The 24,431-nt window shown below is 50.8% G+C and overlaps 1 protein-coding gene across 8 annotated transcripts in view; it reads right to left on the reverse strand.

Moving 5' to 3' along the window:
• Positions 1-23,734, reverse strand: part of Tbl1x (transducin beta like 1 X-linked) — a 184,343-nt gene extending 160,609 nt beyond the window's left edge. For 3 of the 8 annotated variants that reach the window (XM_058585533.1, XM_046464228.2, XM_046464231.2), the window contains exon 1: positions 22,007-22,123. The gene's annotated coding sequence lies outside the window, so the exon portion shown is untranslated. Of the gene's footprint in view, positions 1-11,568; positions 11,680-13,372; positions 13,393-22,006; positions 22,124-23,713 lie in introns of those variants that run through there. The other 5 variants (XM_058585534.1, XM_058585528.1, XM_058585529.1 and 2 more) reach the window with 4 other exon arrangements.
• Positions 23,735-24,431: the final 697 nt, after the last annotated feature.

The raw sequence follows: 24,431 nt of genomic DNA on the forward strand, positions 1-24,431 counted from the left end.
CTGCTGCCTCATCAGCTCATCCAGCTGTTTGAGTACCTAGGCTCGCCTTCCCTCCCGCTGGGGTTGGGTGGGCATCCTACAACCCAACGCCCGTGAATGCTTTCCATCAAGGGTCAGGTCCTATTTTGGATGAGGGACAGTGCATTTTTCCTCATCAAGTCCATGAGTCGCAGCTTGTCATCCTCATTTCAAACTGTCCCTAATGGAGCCCCACCACACTGCCAGGACACGCCAACTTTTGATCGAATCACAACAGCGGCTTTTGCAGGTGTGAAACATTTAAAACTGAAATCCAAAGGAAAGAACACAAAACTCCCGTCTCCTTTCAATAAAGGATTTGCAAATCCAGCAAAGCTAACTCCCCAGGGCTCCTCCTGAGCCTCCCCAGGCAACCACCAGCCAAGGTCATCTCTCTCTAATGGGCAATTTCTGCCCCAGCGCTCACGGCCAATTGGCCAGCACTTTATCATCTACGCATCTATGTGGTCTTGGGGCCTACCCTATCCAATCCTGCCCGGCTTTTATCATTCACACAGCATCTCCCCATTAATACACCTGTAGCCCTAACTCCACCTTCATGTGTGATTTCCATAGACAATAACAAAGGACACACTTCTCTCAACCTTGACTTCTTTCAGGTTCTCAGGCGCTCTCAAAATACAACGGTGCACGTGTGTCTACACACAGGATCAACGCACCACCTGTAGGTGAACAACAGTGCCACGCGCGGTATTCAGATTCCCTATTTGCAAGTTTGCCAATTTGCTAAAAATTATTTGTAGCTCCAAAAATCAATATCCCTGGCACTTTCATTCAAGGACATTCACGGAGAAGCCAAAAGCATTATGCAATTCAAGTGGTCCCAGCAGGGGTCAAAACGAGGTACATCCTCTGCAAACCAGTGTCCCTGGCACAAGGCGCTGAGTCCAATTCCCAGCACGGGAGGCGAGAGGGAGATTCTTTGGGCACACTACGCACTGCCATGTTTTGTTTTAAGTTTTTGTCCTTTCTTTGCCGGTCAAAATGGGCCCCAAGCTGGCACTGAAATGCTACTTAGTGACTCTAAGCACAAGAAGGTTGGAGAAAATCCGTTTGCTAGATGAGGTGTGTGGGGTGTGCATCCCCATCATGTTGGCCAACCAAGAGAGGCACACATTCTTACCCAGGCCCAGAGAGCAAGGCTGGGAACCCACTGGTTGACAAACAGACGATGGAAGGAGCCCAATCCCGTGTTCCCCCCACAGGTAATGCTTCCTATAAAGTCACACACAGAGAATGTAACTGCCCTACGGCTATGTGACGGGAAGCAGACTGTAAACCATCCTGCTGTCTGCTCATACTCTAGACATCCTTGGAAGACATGCCGCATCAGTCACCTCTCCCTACCTTCCTTGCATTCTATTCCTTTCATTCTTTCCTCCTAAACTATGGCTGACAGGCCAGAGGGACTGGCTCCCTTGCTCCCTGCCCATAGCTCCGTCACACAGGCGGAGTGTGGCTGGAGTGTGGCTGGAGTGAACATCAGGGGCAGCCACGAATGGACAGAGCTGGAGCCAGAGACAAGGACACGACAGAGAACGTCTTTCTCTCTGTGGCTGATGTCTCTGGAGCCCATCTGCCATACCAGGTGTCCCCAGGTTTCTATGACTCAGCTTCTCTCAGGACGGGCTTTGGTATTTGTCTCCCATCTTTTTAGAGTTGGGTGGAAAAAAAAAAGTAGAACGCAGGGCAAGCAGCAAACGTTGGTTACGAAACGCCGTCTGTTAACGCCTCCTTCCTGTTTTACAACTCCCGAGACCAGATGTGGAAACATTTCCAAGAAAGCAAATGAGCAACAGGAAGACTCAAGGTAGACCTTCCTCCTGTGATGTGGGCGATCCCCACAGCAAACCAAAGAGCTGAGCATGGCTGCTCGCGGGGAGAATTCACGGTTCCAGCCCAGCTTCTCAAAGGAACGGGAATACCAAGCGGAAAGGAATCTTTTACAGGACACCAGTACCTACTTGTATAGATTCGCAAGACTGCCAATTTCCAACGAGCATTCTCAAGCCAGGCCTACCTTTCTAATTTTTTAGTGGTGCTGGGGATTGAACCCAGGGACTTAAAGACTGCATATTCGAAAATGTCAGCTCCTCATTCCTCAAGACAGAGGCTAGACAGAGTAGCTCGGGGGCAGAGGACACTGCCCAGCATGCACAAGGCTTGGGTTCAATCCCCAGCACTGCTACTTGTGGTGGTAAAAATTGCATATGGTACAACCCAGCGGCTAAAGAGTTGTCTGGGATCATCATTAGCCCTCTGTAGGGAACGCGATGGATATGTGCAGACTTTGGGCTGGGGGAGTATCTCAGTGGTAGAGCTCTTTCCTAGCATGTGTGAGGTCCTGGATTTGATCCCCAGCAAGGCGGGAAGGGGGAGGTGGGGGAGCCACAGTAAAACAGGTTGAAAAATAACCTCCAGCAAGAAATTTCTAGAAATCATTTGGGAAAGTGGAGTACAGCACTGCGGAGGTTAGAGACTAGTCCATCTCTCTCAATTCACACCGAGTTCCACAAACCTGTTGTGACTACTTCCAGCCCAGAGCAGACACCCAGCCCAATGCCCCAATCTGCACTTCTGTCCCCAAATGGATCTTTTAACACACTCCCTAAGCTTCAAATGCCTTCATCCCTCTCTCACACACACACACCACTCTCTCATGAACCTTCTATTCCTGTGACATGAATTAATGATCAAAACATCTTGATGCAGCCAGGCAGGCAAAAGTTCCGTTTCTTTCCAAGTGGCTCCCAGCTCACTGTGCACAAGGAACATTCCAGGCCCTGTTAAGTGACAAAGGTCACGCTGGCCCAGAGTGCTCCTTTTCCAGAACCTGTGTTGCTTTACAACCACTCAATCTTGGCGTTAAAGAGGCTGGCTCGTTTTCATGCAAGTTTCCTTCCCCACCGTACACATCTGGAGACGACCATGACCAGTACCATCAGGACATCTGAGATGGCCAGCCCTGTCCTTGGAAAAGTGACAGCTTCATTGTTCACAATCTGGCTTTTTTTTTTTTTTAATGAAGCCAAGTCCTCCTTCCAATTTAGTTCACACACTTCTATTTTAACCTCCTTTCACTACGTGTGAATTTCTAGGTCATCTGCTTGACAGACACTCCAGCTTGGTGTCCTCATGACCAGGAAGACAAGGCGAGTTAACAGGTTTTGGAAGAGCCGGGGGAAGGCCAGAGCCATCTCCCTGCACCTCCCAAACCACCGTCTCTCCACCCACCTGGGAAAACAGAAGCCTTGCTCTACCACTACAAGCAATTACCTGACTATTAACATTGCAGTGCATTGCAATGAGTTGCTACTAAACAAGGAAATTCAGTTTTTTATAATCGAGCTATTCTCTTACCTGCTGGTAGCCCCCAGAAGGTTTTGCATGGCTGACTCGACTATAGTAGCAAACTGAGGTGACTAGAATCGACCTCCAGCACCGTGTGTGTGTCTGTGTGTGTGTATACACACATATTTTCCCCACTCTGCATTGTCCTGGGCTTCCCTTTCCCCCGATTTATGTTTTCATACTCAAATCTTTCAAACACCAAAATAAAACAACTTGAATGCAGCAGCAGGCCACATAACCCACCAGGCAAACACACCATTACTTTCTCAAGATAGAGAATGTAGAGCAGAATATAAAAAGTTGGTCCAAGATGCCTGACAAATCTAACCAGAGCGTAACCTGCACTGCCATTGACACCATTAGCCACTGGCTGGTAATTACCATTGTGCGTCCACTGGGCAGAGGCACAAATGACATTTAAAGCACAATCACCAATAGAGAATTTTCTATTGTAAAGCCTGTAATCCCAGCTACTCGGGAGGCCGAGGCAGGAGGACCACACGTGTGAGGCCAGACTCAGCAACTTAAGGAGACCCCGTTTCAAAACGAAAAAATAAAATGGCTGGGGTCGTTGCTCAATGATAGAGCACTTCTATATGTAAGTCCTAGCAATGCAAAAAAAAAAAAAAAAAAACACACATAAGAATTTACAATCTTGAGGAAAAGAATAGTATTTGCAATCTAGGAAAATGCAAGCATAAAAGAATAAATTGGCAAGAGGCCTTTTGGAGAGGAAATAAAAAATTTAGCTCCTTATGAAACCTCTTATTAAAAAACAAGTTTTTGCACACCAAATAAAAGATTCATTTATTTTAAACTGAGCAATCATTTAAAAATATTAATAAAGCCTGAAGAAGTACTACAGTACACAGCAAAAGATAAAAAGTCATCAGAGGGCCAGGTGAGGTGGTGCACACCTGTGATCCACAACCCCGGAGACAGGGGGATGGCCAGTTAGAGCCGACTCTGAGGAGAACGTCTCAGAAAAAGGGCTGGGGGTGCAGCTCAGTGGCAGAGCACTTGCCAGTCTGCAGAAGGCCCCTGGTCCCACCCCCAGCACTGCAAGACAAAAATCAGACTATTCTGCAACCCAACCCTGAACCAGGAACCGAGGTCACACACGGACAGGAGGCTGCTCAGCTCGGAAAAGAACCTCAGCTGGGCACGGTGGCTCAGGCCTGTCATCCCAGAGGCTCGAGAAGCTGAGGCAGGAGGATGACGAGTTCAAAGCCAGCCTCAGCAACTTAGCAAGGCCCCGTCTCCAAATCAAGTAGAAAATGGGCAGGGGATGTGGCTCAGTGGTTAAGTGCCTTAGATCCAAGAAAAAAAAGAACCTCGTGATTCTGTTAGTCTTGTCAGTCAAGGCTGGGGCTTCAGGAGACCCTTGCAGTGACCACAGGCAAGCTGCAGGGGAGTCCCACAACCTCAGACCTGGAAGAAAGGTCACACAACCCCCCCGTCCCCAGGGAAAGTCAAGTGTCCTAAGTCTAGTTACCTACCTGCTAATACTCCACCCCAAAAACGTGTCACTCAGGGAGAGATCAGCAGGAGCCCTAGACTTGATCTCACATGGACCTTTAGGTGCAGAAGTTGGGAGAAGGGGGAGAAAATGACTGTTGGTATCAGGCTGGAAGCCAAATGGTACTGGAGTCTGTGAACAGTGTTCAGCTGGTGACAGGTCTTCCCTTTCCAACGCAGTCACGGGGAGGTTCGGCCTGCATCTTGGGTTGGCACATTCCTCACACCCACAGCACTCCTGGGGTCCGTGGGCCCACCCTCCCATCTCTGCCCACGGGGTGACAAAATGCTCACAAGGAATGAGCCACAACACGATGAACGTCAAAAGTTTTAAGTGAAAGAAGCCAGACATAAAAGTCCATGGATTGGACTGGGGCTGGGGTTCAGCGGTAGAGCGCTTGCCCAGCACGTGTGAAGCTCCCGTTCGAGCCTCAGCACCCCATAAAGATCAATAAAAGCACTGTATCCATCTACCACTACAAGAGAAAAATTCAAAAAAGGTCCATGGATCCCATGATTGGATTTCTACGAATGGCACTGGAAGTGGGGGAGGGGAGGAGGGGGCAGAAGCAGCTGCAGCGGGAATATCAGCCAGTGATGAAAGGCGTGTTTTAAATTCCACCGTCCCATGGAGAAGAGGCTCCCGAAAGGGCCTGCGATCCTGCCAATCTCCTGCTCTCCGGAGCAGAGATGCCGACGTGAGCAAGCCGAGGTCAGCCGCAAGTCGGGCCTGGAGGTGGTGCAACGATGAGCTGGGGAGTCCCCTGGGAAAACCCAGGGGTCCCGATCTGGCCTGCCCAAGAAAGAAAAGGCAGGGGAGGACCTTGACCCCCTCAGGTTCCAAGGAGCACGGTGCAGAGGTAGCACAGAGCCTGGCACCGGGCTGTCTCCCACCCCACCCCAAGGCCACCTCTGCCACCAGCATCCGGGAGCTGCCAGGCAGACAGACCTGGGCCCAGCCTCCCACACTTGCTGAATCAGATGCAGGGCACGGGACCCAGCCCTCTGCCTCAGCAAGCTCTCTGGATGGTGGATACATGATGAAGTTAGAACCAGTGGACATGGACAGCAGCATTACCCATTAAAAAAAAAGAAAGACACCCAAATGTCCAAGAAGTATGGAATGAATACCCAGATTTCCCTGCCTCCAGACAACAGAATCCCGCCCAACAGTGAAGTAAGAATTAATGACATACAACACCCAGGAAGCCCCAAAATCATTATGCCAAGGGGAAAAAAAGCCAGGCAAAACCCAAACACAAAGCAAAAAAAAAAAAAAAGAATTCCAGGAAAATGCACAGTAACTTGGAGCCCATGGCTGGCTGCCTGGGGACAGGGATGTAGGGAGGCAGAGAGATTCCAAAGCAGAGCAAGGAAACTTCAGGAGGCGATGGAATATTTGCGAGTCTGATTGTGGTGCAGGTTTCACAAACATGCATGTGTATTTATGTATATGTGAGGAGTTGAACTGCACTTTATGCCTACTTATGCTATATTTCAAGCAGATGGATCTTAACAAGCACCACGTGATTCCATGTGGTGAAAAACACTACATATTTGATTGTGGACAGGCAAAATGGCTAGGAAATGATCTACACGCTGAGCTCCTAGACTGGGTACCCCGATTTCTCAGCGGGGGGGGGGGGGGGGAAGAAGAGGAGATCAACTCTGAAAGGCTTGGGCTCTTTGAAGTTAGCCTATAGTCAGTTATTCCCTCAGGGGAAAAAAGTAAGAGTAAGGATAGGGACTGGCAAAAGAAACCAAAGACCAGAGGGCAGATCTGAGGCAGGGAGTCCAGGAGGCCCAAGTAAAGGACAAACACTTTCAGGGAGGAAGGCCAGCTTTCCCAGAGACCAAAGGGAGGAGGAGGAAGAGACCGGTGCGGGGAACCCGACCACCAGGACGAGACACAGATGCTCACCAGATCAAAGCCCAGGTAAGTGACTGCTCCAACAGTTCAAATGCTACTCTTCCCCCTCAAAAGTGAGCTGCAGCCAGGGTCTGTCATCCCAGCAGCTCCAGAGGCTGAGACAGGAGGATCAAAGCCAGCCTCAGCAACAGTGAGGCCCTAAGCAACTCAGGGAGACCGTGCCTCCAAGTAAAATACAAAATAGGCCTGGGGATGTGGCTCGGGGGTCCAGTGACCCCTAGTACTCAATCCCCAGTACCCAAAGAGGGAAAAAAGTGAGCTCCAAAGTCTTGTTTATCCCTCGCCTTGGAAAAACGGCATGCCTGAAGACGGAAAGTGCTATTATTCCTTCTGTGAGCCCAATGGGAGTTAAGTCCTTCAACTTCAACAAGCCTTTACAGAGGCACCAAGTGCCCCTCTTGAAACTACCTGGAGATTTCAAGCTACGGAGACAGGGTTTTCTGACCCTAGCACTAGGACCTCTGGGGACTGGATGACTGTTGGTCGGTGGCAGGGGACCAACCCTGCACTAAAGGATACCCTTCCTGGCCTCTACCCACAGGATTCCAGTAATACCCTGTCCTCACTTCTAACAACAAAGGTGCTCCCGCTGAGCCACCCTCATCCTGGGCCAAGCCCCAGCTTCCTTCCCAGCCTCACATGCAGTGCCCCGAGAGGCACCTGGATTTCAAGATGAGCCGGGGTGTTTGCTGTGGCTGTTCTCAGCTCTCCAGGGACAGCCCACCCTCCTTAAGCCAGCCCCACCCCTTAGCAATTCTCACCTGCCCCCTGGGGCTGGGACACACCATTCCCCATCACGTATCCCCAAGTGGACAGTGAGCTCCCTCCCTCCCCGTGCCAGGTGGGGAACTAGCGATTCCCACGTGGTTCCACCTTGGAGCCTGCAACAAGCGCATCATTATCCTGACTTTCCAGCTAGACGAAGAACTGGAGGCAGGGAGCCCACCCCACTAGCCTTCTGCTCCCCCTCCCTACCCAGCCCTCTCCTGGGCAGTGGAAAGAGGGAGGCGAGATACGTCAATCCAGACTCACTATCTGGAAAGCTCCACCACACAAAGATACTCCTTCCTGGAGACTGATCTCTAAAATATCCAGAAAAGGGAAATCTAGAGATGAGAGCCCCCTGATTGCCCATGGCTGAAGGAGGGGACAGGGAGCAGAATGGCAATGGAGGACCACCTTATTGGGGAATTAAAATGATTTCCAGCTAGGTAATGGTGAGGTCGCCACAACTCGTTAAGTTTACTGTGCATTACCATTCACTTAAGATGGGCGACATGATGGCATCTCCTTTACACTTCAACACTGTGCAAGAAAAGTTCCAGGTGTAACTAAGTGAAACAGCGCTTGCCTAGCATGCTCCAGGTCCTGGGTTCCAGGCCCAGGACCAGAAAACAAAAAAAAAAAGGAAAAATGGGGGGGGTGGGCGCGCAGGCGGCTCCTATCAAATGAAACATTCAGGGAGATTCTGCCCCCCAGAAGGCAAAGCCAACATTCATGGCAAACCCAAACGAAACAAAGTAATACACAGCTTGCAAAGGAAATTAGTGCCCAGCCTGAATCTATAATGTATCCAATTCCACTGTACAATTGTTAACAAGTGCCCAACCCCATCCCCCCGTGTGGACACAGAAATTCCACTCTGATGAACATCTGTGCCACCAGAAACCCATCCAGAAAAATACATGTGTTGTCCAAATATAGAAGGTGGAATGGAAAAGCAAACACAACAGGAAATTGGAGAACGGTGAACTTTACTTGTAGATAGAAACCATGAACAGAGCCCCAAGTTCCCTTAAAGGGAGCGCCACCCTGAAGAACCAGAGGCACGCCTTCCAACAGGACCCTTCGCCCTGCCTCTCCGAGAAGGCAAAAAAACCAAAATTCAGGCAGGACGACCTATCCTGCCATTTGTACTTGCACCTGAATCCGTAAAAGATGAAACAGTGTCCTATTTCACCCAACTTTCTTGGAAACTTGTACAGAACGTTCAAAACATTACAAAATGCAACTAGGAGGCAGCTAACTGCGGGGTGGGGGGAAGCAGGGTGTAGCTCAGGTCAGGCAATTGCTAGCAAGTGTTAGGCCCCAGGGTTCCACCTCCAGCAACTGCAAAAAGCAAGAACTCGCCGACTCCTGGGTGGCTGGGAGCTGCACTGAGTGGGATAAAAAAATGAAATGTTTCCATGAGCTAATCCCATTCTATATTTAGTTTGAGTACACTAATGTAATTAACTAGGGTTATATAATTTTTGCTAGCTTCAGATTTCCAATTATAAAGCTCCACATACAATTATTGGAACTAAAATTGATTTGATTTTTATTTCCACGGAAAGACAAAGACGGCTCATTTTTATACCCCCAGCTTCTCAACGAGGAGTTAGCCGCCGGCTGGGTGTGCAGGATGGGAACGGCCCCCAAGAACGCTCTCTGCCAGCTGGGTTCTATCTATATTCCCTGAGGTTGCTGTGCTCAGATTTCATGTCCCAGTGGCTGTCCCACTTGGTCTGACTGGTGTCCCCCCCCATTCCAGCCCTGCACTGTCCAGCCTCAACTCCCAGAAAGCGTAGGGAGACGCCAGCCCTGCCTACACACACCCCACGTCCACTCAAACAATCAGTTCAGGTGTGGGGCCTGGCTGGCTAATAGATGCAGAATGACCCCTGCAAAGACACTTAGCAAAGACAAAAGAGGATCCAGATCCAGAGGTGTCCAGCCACCCGCCTGCAAGGTGAACTAAAGATCCACAGGAGGCACACGTTCCTCTTCTAGGGGGTGGGCAGTGGGGGGCACGTGCAGCTTATTGCTGAATACTCTCTGCACCTGCCTTACACTTGGTTTTAACTATTAGAGGAGCTTAAAGGATCTCTGGAGAGCTGGGACAGGGCACAGATCCAGGTTGTTTTAAAAAAAAAAAAAAACCCCTACTTCCTTTTTCTCCTCTCTCCTTGCAGTGGGTGCCTTCTGAACATTACTACAAAGAAAAGCAAGGCTTCCTTAAGTAGAGATAAATAACCAAAGGAAAAATGAATGCCTGTGCAGACGCCGAGGTGCCTTCATGACGTCTGGCTGAGGAGTCCCCTCAGTACGTGGAAGCCTGCAGACACTCTTCCCTGTGGACTCCCCGGCATCCTTTTATATACAAAGTTACACTGGGAATTCGGTATCTGCAGAGGGGAGAGAGACACACAGCCAAAACTACACCAGCCAGCACACACACATACCAGAGCTAATTCAGCAATCCCTTCCAGTTAAATAAACAAGAAAGCAGGCCTGGAAATCCCAGAGCAACTTGAGGTGGACAGTCAAGGGTTTCATGAAAACTGAACTTCCAGCCCTTCTCAGCAAAGAGGTCTGGCCAGCAGGTCCACCTCTCACCTCCACAGTGGGGTCCCACTTTGGAATTTAATCTTGATATGCATTCACTCTAACACCCGTGATGCAGCATCAATTAAAATGAGCTTTACCATTTAAATGAGACTCTAATGTGACAAATGCAAAAATAACTTTAATAGCAATCATGATGGATAAAACGCAGCGCGTGGGGGACAAAAACATCAAACCAGCAGCCAGACTTAGGGCACCCAAGCACTGTCATCCGAACCCAATTCTGGCACTGCCTCCTCCTGTTTCCTTTTAAAGTTTGAACCACTTCTTCCACACAATGCCCAACCTCCAGAGCCCCGGAGGCATCTGTCAATAAAAGCAGCTGATTTATAAACACAATGAGGTAATTAGGAAAACACTACAGAATCAGAAAGGCTTCAAAAGCTCCACACTCTTGCAAGGTTTCCTTGGGCGCCTGCAACCAGATACTGTCATTGGCTTCTCAAATATTTTTTCAGCTTTAAAAACAAAGCAAAACCCACTCATCTAAAATGTGCAGGGTACACCCTGTCATTGAATGTTCTCTTCCCTAAAGGAAAATCCCTACTCTTTACTCCTCCAGACCACTATCTAAACCTTAAGTGGGGAGACTGCAAAGTCATTTGGCCTGTGTGCAACACACACACACCACACACACACATTTGACCTTGGTACTTGGAGACACAACCTGTGCGTCTCTGCACAGAAATTTTGGCTTTGTCCCGTATTCCCAGCTTCCGGGACCCTAAACATGATTTCAGAGCACACACCTGTACCAGTTCAAGTACCAGCTCCCGTGCCCCCACCTCATGATTTATGAGCTCCATACGACTGTTAGTGCATTTTTCCCAGACTAAATTCAGTAGATATGAGCATTATAAGCATTAGACTATTTTTAAATGAACCTTTTCACGGTTTCTTCCTGCATTCCAGTACATCTTGCTGGGCACCTGCCCGAGAACTTGAAACTCTGAGCGGCTTTGAAGACTAAAACCTGCAATGAGTCATTTCTATCCCCTCCCCCTTCCCCAAATATGAGGACTGTTTTAAAGGAAACACCACGCCAGCCCCGTGAAATTCAGAGTTCCCAACACGTAGGGGGAGACAGACTTCCAGGGGCTTCTCCCCTGGTCCTCATCTGGTGTACGGTCATTTCTCTTGTGAGCAGAGTGTAAGCGGTTACTGGCTCTTATTTTCACCAACTTCAGGGCTGGGTCCACCTCCAAGGTCACTGCTTCTGGCTAGTTTTTTTGTTTTTGTGTTCGTTTTGTTTCTTTGGTACCAGGGACTGAACTCAGGGGCACTTGATAACTGAGCCACATCCCCAGGCCTATTTTGAATTTTATTTAGAGACAAGGTCTCACAGAGTTGCTTAGGTCCTCACCATTGCCGAGGCTGGCTTTGAACTCATGATCCTCCTGCCTCAGCCTCCCAAGCTTCTGGGATCACAGGTGTGCGTCTGGCTGGTTTTTGACCTATTAGAATACAGATCATGGGTTACGGTTAAAAATTGGCATGGAATCAGCAGCAATATCTCAGAAACAAAACCTAAGGTGGTAGTTTTTTCATAGTCAAATTATGAATTAAAGCCAGCTGTAGTCCCAGCTACTTGGGTGAAAAGGATCCAAGTCAAAGGTCAGCCTCCACAATTTATGGAAACCCTGTCTCAAATTTTTTAAAAAAGAAAGGTCTGGGGATGTAGCTGAGTGGTAGAGCACCCCCGATTAATAGTTAGTACTGAAAAATAAGTTTTTAACTTGGGGTTCTTGAGTTTTTACCAACATGGAATTGGCATTAAAACTGCCTGGTATTAAAATGCCTGATAAGAGGGGAGGGGGGTGTTGTGGTTCAGCAATAGAGGGCTTACCTAGCATGCTTGAGGCCCAGGGTTCAATTCCCAGCACCACCAAATAAGTAAATAAGTCTGATAAAATTCTGGGAGAAAGAATTTATGGCAAAGACCCAAGTTTAATCCATTCCCCACATAAACAAATGGTGGGACCATGAATTCCCTCCTTCCCTTGTTGGTTTTCAGAAGTACAATCTGTAACTCCAACACCACCTGGATCTTTATAGATCCCAGGAATTCTGTGTGCAGAGTGGCAGTATAGATTTCCACATCACATGGCTTTGGTGACATACGTCTACTCCACTTCACTTCCCATCTTCAAACGGACATCAAGATGGCACACTTCACAAAAGGCACCCAGAGGGCCAGTCTGGACCCAGAATCACCCACAAGGCACTGGAAACGGAAGCCGCGGGCAGGTGTGCCTGGTTCCCTCCAGTTCTTAGAGGGATTTCATATGGTCTCACTGCATTAAAGTATTTGTTATTAAGGAGGGAAGGAAATAAGACGGCACCTCATACAGTAAGCTTTTGTTGGTCTAAACTTCCACCAAGAAGTCAAAATAGAAGTGCTTGCACAATTAAAGCGTGCCCCACACCTGCAGATGCTAAAGCCCGAGACCACAAGCTGATCCTCAGCAGTACAGAGACGGGTTGTTTGAAAGGGGACCAGGGCCCTTCTGTTCCTCCTCCTACGAGGAGGACGTTAGCAATCCATTTCTCAACACACCTGGAACAAGTTTTCAGCCTCCTGGAGAACTGGGAAAGCAATTTGGCTGGTGAGGGTCTCCCTCCTCCCTGCTTCTGTCCCCCTGCCAGAAGCTGGTGGCGAGGGTACCAGAGAGGGAAGCGGTCAGTGCCAGCTATCCGGGGTCATGCGGCAGGTTCCCAGCTCCAGGGAAGCAAGGGAACGTTCCTGTTCGCTTCTAAGCATTGCAGCTACATCCACGATTGGAAAAATAGGCAGGCACCCTGGTCAAGAATCAACACCGTGAATTTTGCCCCGAGCATCGTCTGCGCTTATTCTACAGCCTCTCGGAGACCAGAGACACTCCAGTACTCTCGAGAATTACTCAGAAACGTCCTAGAGCCCAGAGAGTCTAAACCTTCTTTTTTCTTGAAACCAAAATAAATAACTTACCAATGTTTACCAAAATAGTGCTTCTTTTAACCATGGGGGGAAAGATCATCTAAGCACAGAATGTAAATAACTGTCCGTCTCAACATTTCATTGTTTTAGTCAGCTTCTTCACTGCTGTGACTAAAAGACCACCCCAGCAGAACAACTGGAGAGGAGGAAAAGTTTACGTGGGGGCTCACAGTTTCAGAGGTCTCAGCCCATAGACAGCAGGCTCCATTCCTCGGGCTCAAGGTGAGGCAGGACATCACAGCGGGGCAGGAGAGCAGCTCACAGGACGATCAGAAGCAGACAGAAAGGCTACTTGCCAGACACAAATATATACCCCAAAGCCACGCCCCCAATGCCCACGCCTCCAGCAACACCCCACCTGCCTCCAGTTACTCAGTTAATCTCTATCAGGTGATTAATTCACTGATTAGGTTAAGGCTCTCCAATCATTTCTCCTCTGAACCTTCCACTACAAGTGAGCTTTGGGGGAACACTTCACATGCAAACCATAACAATCATCCTGGGCCATAATCTTTTTTTTTAAAAAAACGGCGCACCTAACGTTTAAGTAGTGCCCATCAACCCTGGCAAAATCACCACACCTGAGAAGAGCTCGCCCAACCTCTCGCCTCTACTCGGGAAGACACGCCCAGATTACGTGACTTCATACAACCAGGCAGGACACCAAAGCGAGACTTCAGTTTCCAAACTGTCAGGACAAGGATTTTTCCAGAAAATATGCCATCTCTCACAAGATCCAAGGTGGCTCCCGCCAGGCTGAGGCAGGAGGATCGAGAGTCCAAAGCCAGCCTCAGCAATGGTGAGGTGCTAGGCAACTCAGTGAGACCCTGTCTCTAAGTAAAACACAAAATAGGGCTGGGGCTGGGGCTGAGTGGTGAGTGCACCTGAGTTCAATCCCCAGTACAAAAGCAAAAAAACAAAACCCGAGATTAAGGTTTTTCAAACACAGCAAGCGGCAGCCAGCGGTCCTCAACCTTGCATTGGAGCACAACAAAAGGAGGTTCACAACTAGCCACACAAGGATCCATTTTATTTCTCTGACAAATGAACAACTCGGTATCTTTGGTCTGGTTTATCTTCACAGGATTAACCTACGGGGAAAGCTTCAAGGGCTCTTCAGTGACCGTGCATCCTATTTTCAAAGCAAAATCCACGACTTTGACCTTCTGATCCCTTGTATATATGAACAGTCCCTGAAGGCCTGAGTAACAGTTTTTGGCAGTAGGTACAAAGAAGTCCCAAGTCCATCAACCTGGAGGCAAGAATAAAGTCCAGCAAAAGAGGGGATCTTCATCAAACCCCCAGCTAAACGCCTGCAGCTGTTTCGCTCTGGTTTCTCGAACACAGCAAGCAGCAACCAGCTGTCCGCAACCTTGCTTTGGAGCACACCCAGGGCTGCCTTTCCAGGGAAAGTACTTTGGCCACAGAACGCTAAAGCAGAAAGTGTGCATGTCGTCAACAGGAGGGTCACGGAAACTGCTGGAAGAGTGGGGGATTCCCCATGGGGCACTTCATAAAAGTGCAGGTGTTCTGCAGAAAGGGTGACTGCGGAAGAAGGGATGCTGTCTTTGGGGTGCTGGGATTTTCTCTATCCCCATGGCGGTGGCAGTCCTCAAAACCTTGCCTAGGCTAACACTCATAAAAATCATAAGCCCCAAAGGAAAGCTGTCGATTTCACCACACAGCAATTACCAAAGCTATTCACATAGACTGTGATTACATAGGTGGGATCCTACATGTATGTTTAAATATACTTCTAAATATATGACTAGCCCAGGAACTTCAGCGGGGGGGAGGGAAAAGATAAAGCAGCCAACAGGCACAGTGACCTACACCTGTAATTCCAGCAGCCCAGGAGGCTGAGGCTGAGGCACGAGGATCCCGAGTTCAAAGCCAGCTTCAACAACTTAGCAAATGTCGCTCAATGGTTAAGCACCCCTGGCTTCAATCAGTATCAATTTTTTAGTACTGGGGAGCACCCCCCCCCCCGCCAAATAAATAAATAAATAAATAAATGGAATTGCTAGAGACCATCATTACCAATGAAGATAAAACTCAGATCCCGTTCCTGAATTTGGAAATACAGGGAAATAGAAGTATTTTGAACTCCAAGCGTTATCCAATAATTCCATCTCCTTTAACACAAGAACCCTGAGTGAATTTCTCCCTCCCTCTGCCTCCCTTTCTCCCCCTAAGAAAACTAATGCTGGAGGAGTTCACCAATTTGCCCCCAGGTGCTCTCAGTAACTACATCTGACTGCAAAGCACGTTCCCTCGTGACACTGATCACCCATCCAGCAGAAGGGCAAAATCCCTTGATTAGGCTGGGTTTGGGGCTCACTAGGAGTTGGGGGCTGGCTCAGGATGACTGGAGCCCACAGGAGAACGCCACTCTGGACACCCCTTCCCTATGCACATTTATAAAACCCAGATCCACTCCCAGCTGTCCAAAACACCTGCTCCCTCAACCACCCCACCAGCTGTCGCAAAGACACGGGCAGAAGCAGCAAAACCCCGAGTCCAGCAAGCAGCGAAAACTTCAGACAACTGCTGCTGACCTGCACCGGCTGACGTTTCTCAGTCACCCTGTGCCGGGTGAGATTCCAAGGTGACCCTCATTTCACTGAGTGCAGAGTGGGTCTGCATCAACCCCAAAAGTCACAAGCAGACCTAGTCAATCTAAGATGACGTCAGTCAAACCAAAAGGAAGACGCTGGCCACCGTGCACTTGAACTTGGGGCTTTACTGTACTTGTGTCCAGACAGAGCTGAAGAGACCAGCAGCCCCTTCCCCCTACACCTAGCGACTTTATTTCTAATCAATCATTCTTCAAAGCTCATCTCCAACCTCTTCCTTACTCCTGTGAGCACCTGAAACTGATTGTATCAGCACCTACTGAGACTTGTTTCCTAATACGCTACCCGCCCCCAATACTTGCATACCTTGAGAACTACACAACTTGATATATATATTTCTCCTTTTGGCATCCTCCTCCCCCACAGAACCTTGACCAAAACAGATCTGCACAGTTGATTATATAACTCAAGGTCACCACTTCTTGGTACCATTAACATTGAAGGCTGAATCATCCTGTGATGGGGGCTGTCCTGTGCTCCCCACTGTACAGTTAGCCCATTTTTCTGTTGCTACAACAAATAATACCTAAAGCTGGGTACTTTATAAAGATTTACTTAGCTCACAGTTCCGCAAGTCCCAGGTCAGGCTGCCAGCCCTCTGCTTGGCTGTGGTGAGGGCCTCGTGGCTACATCACAACATGACAATGGACTAGGGCGGCAGGATGGGAAGGTGTCCAGGAGGAAGAGAGTCCACGGCCAGACAGGAAGTCGGAGAGAGTCAGGGCCAGGCTTGCTCTTTCAGAAGAGCTTGCTCTCACTCACTGTACCAGACGGACCAGCATGAATGCCTTCCAAAGGCGATGCACTCTGACCTAATTACGTGGCACTAGGTCCCACCTGTTAAAGGTGCCACTTCTCAACACCACCTCATCAGGGACCAAGTTGCCAGTCCATGAAACTCTGTGGGACACACTTGGGTGGTTTCCAAACCATAGTTCACGGGTCCCGGCATCCACTGAACTCCAGGAACGCCTTGCCCACCGTGACAACACATAATGTCTCCACACACTGGCAGAGTTGTGCCCTCGGCAGGGGGCACAATGGCCCCAACTGAGCACAAATCCCAGCCCTCGATGTTGAAGATACCATATCAACATTCTCCACGTTCATTTTTAAGATTTCTCCCTTTTTTTTTTCCCCCTGAACACACGTCATACCCCACATCTTGATCTCTGCATTCTCAATGGCCAGGAACAAACTTAAGAACGCAAAGGAAATGGCACCCAACTACCTTGGATTTAAAAAAAGAAAAAAACTCTTTTCCATTTTTAATTTTAAATTCTGTCCAATTCTGTTGTCGTTGTTATTTTGTTCGTAATGGGTGCCAGAGATTGAACTCAGGGTACTTGACCACTGCGCCCCATCCCCAGCCCCAGTTTGTATTTTATTTAGAGACAGGGTCTCACGGAGTTGCTTAGTGCTGGATATTGCTGAGGCTGGCCTCCAACTCATCATCCTCCTGCCTCAGCCTCCCAGGCTGCTGGGATGACAGTTGTGTGTCATTGTGCCCGGCCCAATTCTGTTTCTTAATGGTTTCCAATTCACTTCCAGCAGGCTGGGAAGCCCCATGAATATCTGAAAGCACTGACAACGGACAGAAGGGCCATGCAGGAGGCTTGCTGGGCCAGCAGCAGCCTGGCTATGGACTCCTTCACGGCTACCTTGTCCCCTGAGACTGTCAACTCCTGTTCTCAGACACAGGCTCTCGCTGACCTTTGGACACACGTCAACTTTTTCCAGTCCCTTCCCACATCCACCTTGTATTCTGGTTCTCACTTGTGCTGATCTGGCCAGATGGGTCCATCTGGGCAAGGCCGGGCAGTGAAGGGCGGGAAGGAGGGAAGGGGTGAAGGAGGGGAGGGCGGAGGGGAAACTTGGCCTCCAGTCTCCGGCTGAAGAGGCCAGTTATTTCCTTCATGCTAAAAATAGTTATGGAAAAAAAAAAAGTTTATCTTTCCAGTGTTTAAAAAAAATGTGTTTACAGAATGACTCGAGTCGGGCTTCCTGATTGGAACTATTTTTTAAACATAATTGCTGGTGAAAGATTAACAATTTATTGCATGTAGCGTACCACACTTTTTTTTCTCCTTAATGGAGGGAAATGTCGGGAAACCAAAGTAGGTTGGTCTTGCCTCCCTCACGACAATGTCACAGTCAGAGCCTACTGCGGGATCCTGACCCGATGGGAAATGGACAAGGGGCAGCCCTAGGGTTTGGTGGGCTGCTCTGCTACCCAACAGGTAATGGAAGGGACCTGAACTGGGGCACTGGGGTTCCCCTGCAGGTGGCTCTTCTGAGCCTGGCCTCCCTCCAGAGGGACCCTGTTACATCCCCCAGAAGAAAGCCATGGGCATCCAGGTTTCTAAGTCCTGACACCAGAGTCCCCACAAAAAGCAAAGGCACAGGAGACAGGGGACAGGGCAGTACTCAGAGAGGACATCTTTGATAGACACCAAGTTAGGTTTCTTCCTCCATCTCCTTCACAAATTTCTAATCCAGAGCTATAAAAATGCACAGAACACCACCAAAAAACCATCAAATGAGCGACAAAACAACACTGACGTGAGGGCCCAGCACTCAGGAAAACTGCTAACAGCTATGTTCGAGTTTTCTGTTTGTTTGTTTCATTATATTTTAAATAATTTTGACTCTTGCAACACTCACTTTTGGAAGGATTCCTTTCCATTAGCCTTTTAATAGGGAAGATGTCAACCTCAAGAGATTCAACCTTAATCTGGGCTCCCTCCAGCCCTCCTTCATCTGGGTACTTATAGGAGCCCCAGGTACCCAGAGCCAGAGAGAACTTGAAAATGTCACATACAATTCAGCACAGGACCCTCACCGACTGCAGCTGGATCAAGAGCCTTCCAATTATACCATGTGGTGTGTTCACTGCAGTCCACTCAGGTGGGCCGTGTGGGGACGGCGGGACCACTTCTCACACAGGGACCCCCTGCCTTGCCCAAAGTTAAACACTCACTAGGGGCTTCATGTTTCTCGTTTTCTGACTGGAAGCTGGCCCTGTGCACCCCAATCTAAAACTAACACTATTGATTTCAGGTTAAGACATGGCCTCTTTTTTTTTTTTTAATCAGAGTTTATTTAAACTTGAATGCCTCTCCCCTCCACCCAAGAAGTACACCCACCTCCTTTCTTTCCTTAACCTTCACTCACTTCATTAACTACAGAGCAGTACCTGCTTCAAAATTTTTCCACTACTGAATACAGTGGCCACTTTCCACACATCATTGAGTACATGAAATCCACTTCGTGCAAATGATAGGACTGATTTTTAGTGAATTTAAGTCTAAACAGAAATGTCTGGCTTAGTGACTACCATATCCAATGGCATGGCTACAGAAGAAAGTAATCACCGTCAGAGTGTAGACACAGATTTCTACCCACAGTCAGTATAGATTCTCACACGTGTGTAATTTATAGATTTTTGCCTCCCATTATGGAAATCCACACTAGACAGGAAGGCAAAGTAACACCAAGTTTCAGAGTTGGGCTAGGGGAACCACCCAATCTTCCCTCCCCCTCCGCTGTGAGTGAGCATGTCATTTAATGGCTATAAGGGTTAGTGTCCTCAGCTGCAGAATGGAAACAATAATTGCTATCCATAGAGAGCCAAGTGCCTGCAAAATCCTCAGTTCAGGACAGTGGAGTTATATAAGGACAATTGTTCTATTTGTGCAAGAACAATTAAAATTTGCAAGAGGCTTTATACTTTCAAAAACTTAACACAAGCATTCTCTTTGGGCCCTTGCATTACCCAGAGAGGACCACTCTGCTAGTAATCCTGTTCATTTTTACACTTAGGAAATGATTCCCAGGAAAGTTGCAGAAGTTCAAGGTCAAACGACCCATCAGCATGGTGGGCCCTGTCAAGAGTTCAGGCCAAGTGGAAATAATCCACATGCTGACATCACCAGTCAGGATGAGGACAAACTCAGGGCGCTTCTATTCAGCATTCTGTTGGCCACAGGGCTGGTAGAAACTTTCCTAACCACCCAGGAAGGCAGACTCATGATGCCATCACACAGACTTCAAACACTGAGGCTGTGCTAGATAAAGTAGGACTCAGTACACCCCGGTGCCCCACACCTCCACGTGGTATCCAGATTCAGTCCATTACAACACTTCTAGTAGTAGTGTGAGGGTCTGGGAGGATTGGGGATCCATGCATGAAAAGCAAAGGATGGAACTCATGGAACCCTCAATAAAAGAACAGTCAGAGCCAGCACCTGAGGATGCTGGTAGCACACACCCACTCCCATTCCCAGTGACCCAAATGGCAGCTTTGCCATGCCTTGGTATCCCCCCCAGCAGCTAGTCAATACACTTTTGAATGAATACCTGTCCATCAACATGAAAAGAGAAAGTTATGTTCTTACTAAGATGACCTAGAGTACAATCAGTGATATTGATACAATTGATAAAACCTCCAGATTTTGAAACTTTCACCTCTGAGTGCACACACAACAAAGTGATTACTTGGTCTTTCCAAACAGTACTGGCAAACTGATCTCCTCTGAGCCCATCAAGCACGGTGGGGTGGGGAGAATGACCTCACTACACCCCAAATTCCCCATTTGGGTCCCACAGGTGTGTGCTTGACTAAAGAAAGGCCGGAGTCGCCTTTAGGAGCCATTTGAATATGTAGCTCAAGTACCTGATAAACTTCAAGTTTTATTTTTTAATTAATCACCCGACTGGGTGGCTTCCCCCCAAAATATGCAGCACCTGAGACAAGAACACCCTTTAAAATAAAAGCGTCATACAAACGTCTTAATAGTTCCATACTAAACAGTCTCCTTTTTTTCTTCTTCTTCTTTTTTTTTTTTTAATTGTGTCTTTTCTAAGAATGAGTTGTAACCTTTTTCTAAGAACCATTTCCTACCCCCAAGCCACCGGAGCCAGGGACCTTACAGGGCGCTCCCCTCCTCCCCCTCCCCTCCTAGAGTCCCGCCCCCTTCACTTCCAGCATAAACCTGGGACTCACTGGGGCGGCGTGTCAAGAGAGGAAAACATGCAGAAGTCGTGTCAAGCCACACCACAAGGCAAAGCAGAACACTTGCACATGCATGTGGGGGGCGTTCTAGGTTTGCTCCACGACACCACCAACTCAAAAAGAAACACGCCGGACCTTAACTTTGTGGAATTTCCAACGCAGTTGGCTTGGAGAACGCCAGGCCTTGCAAAGAGCGAGCCGGGCACCCCCACCCCCAGCCTGACCGCGCACTAGCAACGCGCGTGAAATCCAGGCCCTATCCAGGCCCTATCCCATCGCAGGCGGGCCTCGGGCGACCCAAAGTTGTGATAAGGCGGTTATCACCAACTCCCTAAGGTGCACCCCACACCCACACTCGGAGCTCCCGCACCTGCCTAAGGAAGGTGCCCCTGGGGAGCAGGGAAGGGCTGCCTACGAGAGGGCACCACCCGCTCCCCCAGCCCGGGAGCAACAGGTCTACACCCTTCCCAGGCCGCGCTCGGGAGGCAGACCCTCTCCGGTCCAAGGACGCTCCCTTCCACCCAGATCGCCGCCAATCGGGTCCCCGCGCTGGGACCTGGAGTGGGGGCGGGGAGGGGGCCCCCGACTTCCTTGACAGTTCCTGCGCCTCCAAAACTGAGCAGACGCGGGGCCCGGGCCGCCTCGCCCGCCACTCACTCCCCTGCGCGCCGCCGCGCTTCCACCCGGTTCCGGGAGGGCCGGCAGCGCCCCGGGATGAATGGGGATCCCCTCCCCCACGGGGAATCCCGCCCCGGCCCCCGGCCCCCGGCGGCACCGGGCTGCCCCGCCGTTGCCCGGGAGCCAAAGACAAAGGGGCAACGGGGCAGAAATCCTGCGCTTTCCCAAACTTGCTGGCCACCTCCCCCTCCCAAAACAAAGGCGCACCCCCAGCCTCCGCCCGCGCCCCACGCGCCCGCACTCCGGGGTCGGCCACACCGGGGTATTGTTGAGCCTCCGGGGAGCGCACCGCGCCCCCACCCCGGGCCCGGGCACACTCGGGGACCTGCCCCCCGGGAGCCCCGGGCGCGGGGGGGAGGGTGCGGGCGCCCTTGCGGCGGGCCCAAGCCCCCGGCGGGGCGATCGCCGCGCCCCTCGGCCCGAGAAGTTTGCGCCCCCGCCCCGGACCGCGCCGGCCGCCGGCCCCGCGCACTCACCTCGACGCCCGCAGCGCAACTTGTGGCCGCGCCGGGCCGCGCCGCTCCTCCCTCGGCCGGCCGTCGCCCAGCCCGGGCCGTGCCGCGGCCGACCAGGGCCCGGCGCCCCGGAGCAGCCGAGCGCCGCCCCCCGGGCCGCCCCCGCCCGCCGCCGCCGAGTCCCCGAGAGGGCGCGGGCGCTGGAAAGTTTCGGTGCCGAATGGCGGCCGGAGGGCGCTGCGGCGGCGGCGGCGGCGGCGGGGCGGGGGCGCTGGCGGCTCCTCGCTCCCGAGCGCGGAGAGTGGGGGGGGGCTGGGGCGGGAGCGGCGGCGGCGGCGGCGGCAGAGGGCGGGACGGCGGGAGGGACCGGCACGGGCAGTGACCTCCGGGGGGAGCGGCCGCGAGCGCGCCGACCCCGGCCGGGAGGAATGCCGCGGGTCGCCTCCGCTCGACCCTACCCCAGGGCCTGGGGGGGCGCACACCCCCAGCCCTTTCCCTCCCCCACCGGAGGGGGAGGGGAACCCGCGTCCCAGGCGGCCCCTCCCCTGCACCCTGGGGGGGGGGACGAGTCCCAAACCAGCAGCCCCTCCCCCACGGGCGGTGGGGACTCCAGGCCTGCCCCTCCCCCCACGACTCCCCAGGAGGATCTGCGCCCCCACCTTGTCGCTCGATGGGGTGGGGGGACCTGCACCCCGACACAGTTTCTCACCCCAAGCCTTACCACCCCACGCCTAGGGTGGGGAAAACCCAGGCCTCTCTCTCCTTGCTCTGAGCCCTGTCCCTCACCCGTGGGGAGGACAGCAGGACTGAGGGGAACCTGGGCCTAGACCCCACCCAGTGCGAACCGAGCCTTTCTACTACTGTATTAAGAGGCTGGGCACCCGCCACCCCCCCCCCCACGGTTCCCAGTTTGGGGGACGGGGACCTGGGCCACGCTAGTGTTACCCTCCCCCACCTCCAAAAGAAGCCGCCCAGCTGCCCCAACAGAACCCCCTGCAACCTGCCTGAGGGTCCGTCTGTCTCGAAATGGTTTACCCCCGACGCCCAAAATTGGGGACTCAGAAGGAGCCGGGACCTCTGCAAAATACCTCCCTGGGAGAAAAGCCAGAAATACGTGAGGGAAGTCTCAAGACAACCCGGGTGGGTGCCAGAAGCTAAGGGGGAAGCGTGCGAGGAAGGGGTGATTGGGGGTACCCGAGCCCTGGGATCTCCACGCCCATGCCCCCACCTCCAGGCCTCAGACCTCGGGCATTTGCAAAGTGTTTCGTGTTGCAAGGCTTATGTGGCCCAGCCCTGGTGCGCCAGACTCCCAGCGCTCCTTCCTCCTCTCCACGTTGGGGCCGACTCCCCACCACTCCCGGCCTTAATTCAATTAAAACAAATATCCGCTCCCCCTCCCCAGCACCTTTGGTGTCTGCCTCTTTGAATATTTTTTTAAGTAAGTTTGCCCCTCCCTTTGGTATATAATGAGCTTCGTGTTAAGAGCCCGGTACACTCAGCAATTTATGCTCTAACCTCACTTGCTCCTTCCTTGAACACTAGACCATTTGTTGTTCTGGTTGTTGGGGGAGGGGGGGACCCGAGATGAGTTTTTAAGGGGCCGGTCCTCCATCAAAAAGGCGGACCTAAAAAAATCACCCTGCAAAATACTGCTGTAAAGCGTCAATGATGTAAAACGACTGTTGCTACACCATTATTAGAGCACATCAATAAAAAATACACACTTACACAGTCTCCATAATTGTGAATCAGCAGAATAGATTGTGTCTTATTATGTATCAGTTGCCATTGAAGACCCCCCAAAAGGACTTGGTGGGGCCTTCCCTGGAGCCTGCCCTTCGTTGCTCCCGGGCTCCCTGGGCTTGTGCAGACTGAGGCTGAGGTATGACATGCAATCGAAAAACGAAGGGTGCAATAGACAAACCCGAGCGAGCTCATGATGCAACCCTGTCCCGGTTACACGTGCTTCCCTTCCCCCCACCGCCTGCTGGTGGGAGCGCTGCGTTTTTTCCGCCTGTAGGGTCACATTGTGGCTGATTGATTCTCCTTTCGCCTTGCTCAGTCATTCAGATTTGGAAAGTAAATAACAAGTTGACATCATTACAGCTCTCGGCTTCACGGGGACTCGGCCCTCGGTTACCGCACACTCCTGAGTAGCCGCGCACCACCAAACCACTCCCAGCCTCCCAGCCCTGCTTAGAAAAGCCGAGCCAAACTCCGGTTAAAGAGCCTCTTTGTGTGTTTCTGTGACTTGGCAGATGCCAATCATTTAAAGTTTGGGAAGGTGGTGGAAATCCTCACCCCTCCAACCAGGGCCGAGTGTGACCAGGTCTTGCATTCAGCCTTTTGTAACTCACAGCGAGAGACAGTTCAGAATCCATCTTGCCTGTTTGGTAATATACAATAAACCCAAAGGTTATTGGATGTTAAAAGACAAGGGCGGGGT

This window comes from Marmota monax, unplaced genomic scaffold (genome assembly GCF_021218885.2).
Source record: "Marmota monax isolate L192 unplaced genomic scaffold, Marmota_monax_Labrador192_F-V1.1 WCK01_AAM20220418_F8-fsc00260, whole genome shotgun sequence".
NCBI lineage: Eukaryota > Metazoa > Chordata > Mammalia > Rodentia > Sciuridae > Marmota > Marmota monax.